This window comes from Penaeus vannamei, chromosome 33 (assembly GCF_042767895.1).
Source record: "Penaeus vannamei isolate JL-2024 chromosome 33, ASM4276789v1, whole genome shotgun sequence".
Classification (NCBI taxonomy): domain Eukaryota; kingdom Metazoa; phylum Arthropoda; class Malacostraca; order Decapoda; family Penaeidae; genus Penaeus; species Penaeus vannamei.
In genome coordinates, this window is record NC_091581.1 from 9,560,479 (window position 1) to 9,568,159 (window position 7,681).

The window sequence follows — 7,681 nt, forward strand, 5'->3', positions numbered from 1 at the left end:
GAATCAGCACATCATCTACAGTCATTAGCTAGCGTGTTGGATAATTAGCTAAGTGATGATACAGTAATTATGATGTCTAATTACAGTAACGAGGACGGTATTTGCCTTATGTGAAGGTAATTAAGCGATCACGGCGAATGGGACGATTAAGAATGACATTAAGAATGAGGATAAATGACAATTGTAATAATTAAGGGGATGGTGATGATGAAAATACCAGAATAATGGTGATAAAAAATAACCATAATATGTGATATCGATATGAAATACGAAAATAAAATTTAATTGCGAATAAAGATCAGCGGAAAAGGAGGTGGGGGAGGAAGAAGAGGAGGAGGGACGCTGGAAGGAGGGGGAGAAAGAGGAAGAGGAAGGGGAGGTGGAGGAGGGAGGATATAAAGAAAGGATAAAGAAGAAATATGAAAAGTGAGGAGGTAATGCGAAGCACCTGTTGCAATAGCGTAGGTAGTGCATGCACGTCCCAGGCGAAGAGAAAGAGAGGAAAAAGGAAAAAAGGAAAAAAATAGGCAGCGTGATCCAAACAGACAGAATAGACAACAAACGAATGGCATTATTGTGAAGAGAATGAAGCCCACGTGATAGGGTTCGGAGAGAGTCGGCGCCGGGGCACGGGAGTCTTATCTTTATGGCAAAGGGACATATGGCCTTTTGTCGCATCGCGCCGGGAGAGGGAGGCTCCCAGGTGGCGCTTGCTTTCAATATTCCCCGGTAATTGGGTGTAAATACTGGCTAATGACGTTCAGTTTTGACGTTGAAATGGCTCGATCTATAGAGGAAATTTTTCATTGAAAAAAGAACAATATCCTGGACGACAAATACCCCGTTTCCTATCGGCTGACTGTCTCTAATTACGAGTGGAGGGGCAGCGAGGAAACGAGAGAGAGGGAAGAGGTATCTTATCGCTGGAATTAAGCCCGTGTTTAGTGATTGGGTGACGCCTCGCTGACAGCTGGAGGCGTCTCAAGTGGGCGTATAGGGTGGGCGTGACAATGCGCAACCCGCACTCGCGTTGGTTGGCGGGCGCTGTAAACTCGGGTACAATTTGCACAACAAAATACCGAGGGGGATTTTCGAGTGCATGGCCGAAGAAGCAGAGCCAGCCGAAGGACACGAAAGTGGGAAAAAAACATTCAAAAAATCCTCCGAGAACCGACTTCCCCGCCGCCCGACAGAGGAACGTCGCCGCCCCCGTTTTCTATACGTCCGACTCGGCGTTTTCTATACGTCTGCCGAAACCGAAGACTGATAAAGCTGTCCGCGTTCGGAGCAGCGACTGATCACTTTATGGGACGTCCTACATGGATTTTATTTCTCACCTGCTTCGCTCCTCGGACCGGTAAATCAATTGGGGATCTTTTCATGTTGCAGTAAAACGGACATCTACCTGGAGCTCAGATAAGTTACACACCGATGCCAGAGCAGTGCGAGACATGTTTATGGAGACGTGTAAAGGTGGCGAGGAGGTGGGGGAGGGGAGGGGGAAGGGGGGGAGAGGACACGTACATGTACATGCATGTGTACACGTATGTGTGGTGTGGTGCATGTTTGTGTGTGTGTGTGTGTGTGTGTGTATGTGTGTGTGTGTGTGTGTGTGTACGCGTTTGTAGATAGCTAGTGTTTGTGTGCGTGCACGCGTTTGTGGCTGTATGTGTATGTAGTCAACTGCAATCTGTGTACGTGAAGATCAAACAGTTGTCAGCATAAGTGTTCCTTAATAAAGAAATCAAGATGGAACTAAGTATAATAACCATAATGAAATGATAATAATTGTAATGATCATAATGATTATAATGAGGATAGTAATAGTTGTAGTAGAAATAATAGTAATAAGAATAACTGTATGTATGTATGTATACATATACATATATATTTGGATGTACACACACACACACACACACACACATACACACACACACACACACACACACACACACACACACACACACACACACACACACACACACACACACACATACATATCTCTACATCTTTCTTTCTTTCTCTCTCTCTCTCTCTCTCTCTCTCTCTCTCTCTCTCTCTCTCTCTCTCTCTCTCTCTCTCTCTCTCTCTCTCTCTCTCTCTCAATATATATATATATATATATATATATATATATATATATATATATATATATATGCATATATGATAGCAATAATGATAATGATGATGATGGGGATGATAATGATAATGATGATAATTGTAATAATAATGATAATAATTGTAATAATAATGATGATAATAATTGTAATAATAATGATGATAATAATTGTAATAATAATGATAATAATAACAATAATAATAATAATGATACTAATACTAATACTAATACTACTACTACTACTACTACTAATAATAATAATATTGATAATATTAACAATAATAATAATAATGATAATAATTATAATGATAATGATAATAATAATAATAATAATAATAATAATGATAATAATAATAATAATAATAATGATAATAATAATAATAATAATATTGGTAATGATAGCAATGATGAGGATGATGATAAAGATATTTTTGATAATAATAATGATAATAATGATAACAATAATAACGATGATAATGGTGATGATAATCATAACAACAGCAACATTAACGGTAATAATTATAATAATGATAATGATAATAATGATACTGATAATGATAGTAGTAATGACAATAATACTAATAACAATGATAACAAAATAATGATAATTATAAGGATGATGATAATAAGGACTATAAGAATGATGGCAATAAAAAAGATAATGATAATGATAACAATGATAATAATGCTAGTGCCAATACGATAATGACGATGATAATGATAGCAACAGGACTGTTGGTAATAGTATTGGTAATAATAATAATAATGATAATGATAATGATAATAATAATGATAATGATAATAATAATGATAATGATGATAATAATGATAATGATGATAATAATGATAATAATAATGATAATGATATTGATAGTAATGATTGTAACATTATGACAATAACAATAATGACAATAATCATATCAATAAGGATGACGACAATTATATTATCATCAATAATGATGATAATGATAATGATACTACTGCTGCTACTGGTGATAAAGAATGTCAATGATATTGATGATAATGATAATAATAATAATATCAGTGATAGTAATGATAATGATAATGATAATAATGATACTGATAATGATAATCATAATAATAATAGCCATAATAATGATAAAAATAATGATAATGATAATAAGAACAAGAACAATAATGATAATAATAAGTATTATCATCATCACCATTATCATTATCATTTCTACCATTAATATAGTATTTGATATCACATGATAAAAGAAATTGTAGTAGTAGTAGTAGTATAACAATCAGCTGAGAACCATTAGGTATAAGGGACACCATTATCACCAACATCATTACTTTGATAACGTGAATCGTAGAAAATAATACTGAATGGCGCAAGGAAAATAATAGAACCCTTTCTAGTACACGCATCATTGCCTCTGTAGAAGGGCAAATAAAAGAGGATAAAGAGGGAGAGAAACACCGAGATCAAGGAGGGAGAGAAAAGCAAATGAGGCACGACTACAGGGAGTTCAGTTCGATTACGGGGAGTTCAGCACGCACTAGATCCCAAATCATCTATAGATCAAAGACTTGAATCCCTTGCCCCCACTCTTTCCTAGCCTCTTTATTCCCTCACACAAGAGATGATTAAGGGAAAAAATCAGAGACCAATTAAAGGCTAGATTTAATGGAAAATTGACAAAATCTCAGGTGAAAAAAGTTCCACGGCTGGAGATCATCCCGTAATAACGAGGGGCTCAGATATGAGGCCCCGAAGATTTGACTGGAAATTCTGAAGCGATGATACTAGAATTATGTGTGTTTGTGTGTGTGTGTTTGTGTGTGTTTGGATGTGTGTTTGTGTGTGTTTGGATGTGTGTGTGTGTGTGTGTGTGTGTATGTGTGTGTATGTGTGGATGTTTTACTTGTGTGTGTATTTTAAGTTGCATTATTCTATATTGCTGTGTTTTCTTTCGTTAAGCGATAATTTTCTTCGTATGCATATTCAGGGAAGGCCAAACAAGGGAAGATCGAGGACGTAACACAAAATAAAACTCTAAAACTGGTAAGTTAGATTTTTTATTGCTGTAATTTTCTTTCTGATTTGCTTACATATTCTATTTTATGAATAAAGGCCATTTATTTACCCATGAACACACACGCACGCACACACATACACACAAAAGCATACAGACACACACACACACACACACACACACACACACACACACACACACACACACACACACACACACACACACACACACACACACACACACACACACACACACACATACATATGTAATGTAGGTGGATGCTGTCATTAATTTGCACTGTAACTTGTTTCTCTTCAATTTAAACTTTCCATCATGCAGTAATGATTAATATAATAATGATACTATTGATTTATTTTACGGCATAATGCATATTCATTATACCGAATTCTGTACAAATTAACAATAACTAGTTTTAAAATAGAGGCAGCTCGTTATTTTTTCTCTGTTTTACTTTTGTAAAATAGTTTGTTATATTTTTATAGAGTTTTACATTCATTAACTTCACTTTGTATTTCGCAGCAGTTTCCATATATCTTTGTTGCATTTTCTGTTTCTATTGTAGTTTAGAGACGTTAATATTTAGCTAATACTTGATACTAATGATAATGATAATAAAAATTGTGATGATAATAATTACGGTGATGATGGTGTTGATAATAATGATAATATTAATAATGATGGTAATGATAGTACAAATAACAATAATAACAACGCAAAATTCACGTTAATTTCATTTCATGTCGTATTCATAGGCCTAGCGTTTCATTTCCCAGCGCCTGCTCAGCTGATGAGGTCACCATTATAGCTTTTCTGGTCCGGGTTACATGCAACTGCCACTGTCTTGATAATCATGTTTTATCACACTTGACCTTATTTCACCTTCACGTCACTCTATCACCTTTAAAAACGCTGGCGAGAGTGCCTTAGTTACACCTGGGTATTGTTTTATCATTGTTTCCAAGGCGATGTTTTGTTTTGATTTATTACTCTTGAATTTATGTTGATTTAATGTATGGCTTAAATGAAGTGATTTGTGAAAGGGCGAATTCACTTGATTGTTTTATTTATGCTCACACAGCCACATAACTAGAGCAGACTCCTTCGCAATAGACCGTTGAAGTGAAGGCCTGTTAATAGCATATAGGGAAAAGGCGTAAACATTCTCGTTTCTTTCTTTCTTTCTCTCTCTCTCTCCCTCTTCCCGGCTCTCTCTCTCTCTCTCTCTATCTCCCACTCTCTCGCTCTGTCTCTCCCTTTTCCAGTCTCTCTCTCTCTCTCTCTCTCTCTCTCTCTCTCTCTCTCTCTCTCTCACTCCCCCCGGCTCTTTCTCTCTCCTCCCGTCTCTCTCTCCCTCCTCCCTCCTCCTTTTTTCTCCCTCCGTCACTCTCTCCCTCTCTTGTTGTCTCTCACCCACGCACCCACGCCACGATTCAGATTGACGTGTGTCTAAACAAAATACAGACTTCATAAAAATGACTTGCTTGCACAGAGTCGGGAGTCCACAGTCGAAAGCAAAAAAAAAAAAAAAAAAAAAAAAAAAAAAAAAAAAAAAAAAAAAAAAAAAAGAAAAGAAAAGAAAGAAAGAAAGAAAGAAAGAAAGAAAGAAAGAAAGAAAGAAAAAAAATCAATAAAAAAGGACGTGTGATTCCTACCAGCGCTACAAGACAGACTATGAGGGGGATTGTGACGGTTAAACAAGGTAGAGCGGAAGACTGAATTTCACAATCTCTTAGGTTAGAACACATTTACCTGTTATCTGTCTTTTTCCCTGTCTCTCTCTCTCTTTCCCTTTGTCTGCCTGTCTCTAAATTTCTCTCTCTCTCCCTTTCCCTTAGTCTGCCTGTAAATTTCTCTCTCTCTCTTTCCCTTTGTCTGCCTGACTCTAAATTTCTCTCTCTCTCTTTCATTTTGTCTGCCTGACTCTAAATTTCTCTCTCTCTCTTTCATTTTGTCTGCCTGTCTCTAAATTTCTCTCTCTCTCTTTTATTTTGTCTGCCTGACTCTAAATTTCTCTCTCTCTCTTTCATTTTGTCTGCCTGTCTCTAAATTTCCCTCTCTCTCTTTCATTTTGTCTGTTTATCTCTGTTTGTCTGTCCTCTGTCTGTCTCGGTCTCTCTCTGTTTTGTCTCTATCTCTCTCTCTCTGTTTTGTCTCTTTCTCTCTCTTTCCATTTGTCTGTTTATCTCTGTCTGTCTGTCTTCTGTCTGTCTCGGTCTCTGTTTCTCTCTCTCTATTTCCCTTTGTTTATCTGTTTATCTCTGTCTCCGTGACTCTCTCTCTCTCTCCTTTTCTCTTTCCATTTGTCTGTCTGTCTGTCTGTCTGTCTCTCTCTCTCTCTCTCTCTCTCTCTCTCTCTCTCTCTCTCCCTCCCTCCCTAACAGTGTCCAAGAATAGGTAATACACATAAGCTCTGAACTCCGGCTGCTAACAAGCAAAAAGGCTGTTATGTCGTTCAATGGAATCGCCGTAATTGGGCACCTGATTGGTTCCCATGGATAGGCAGTACATATGCATCTACATATGCAAGGATTTCCCTAACAATGCCGATTTTAAGGGTTTGATCAACTCTCAGTTATATTGCAGTGTATGTTTTTTTCTCGTTATTTTCATCTTTTTTTGTCTGTTGATTATTGTAATCGGTTAAACAGTCATTATCAGTTTTCATAATCAGTGTCATTTTGATCATAAGACTGTGATTACCAATTATGATATAATTTTCCCTTGTTTTCCAATACTGCTCACCTCGCCTGATTGCAACGATGGCACAAAGCACATATTAATCTATTGTCCATCTACAATGTGCACTGAAGAGACTTCGGACAATGGAGCGAAGGCGAAGTCAAAGCCGTAGCCAAGGGCGTCACAGGTGCGGGAGAGAGGCGTTCGGATATGCCTTCATCTCAAAAAATGGCCCATTATGTCGCCATGGAAACCACTGTAAACAACGACTTGTCAGCGGCAGGGGCCTCGCTCTTGTTAGGCGAGCTGATACTAACAGCGTGTTCCTTAACAAGCACTCCCTACAGCGGACACACTCGCTCAAGCGGTCACTCTAGCCGGTGGGACGAGGGAAGAGCGAGGGGCCGCGGAGGCTGGAGACGGGAGAGGATGTAATCGCGGAGAGAGAGAGGGAGGAGGAGAAAGAGTGAGGGAGAGAGAGGAAGAGAGGGAAGAGGAGAGAGAGTGAGAGAGAGAGAGGGAGAAGGAGATGAGGAGGGAGAGGGGTAGGGAGAGGAGAGAGGGGTAGGGAGAGGAGAGAGGGGGAGGAGGAGGAGAGAGGGGGAGGGAGAGAGACAGGAAGAGAGAGAGAGAGAGAGAGAGAGAGAGAGCGAGTGATAGAGAGAGAGATGGATAGAGATAGATAGATAGATAGATAGAGAGAGAGAGAGAGAGATAAATATATATATATATATATATATATATATATATATATATATATATATATATATATAGAGAGAGAGAGAGAGAGAGAGAGAGAGAGAGAGAGAATAGAGAAATATATATATATATATATATATATATATATATATATATA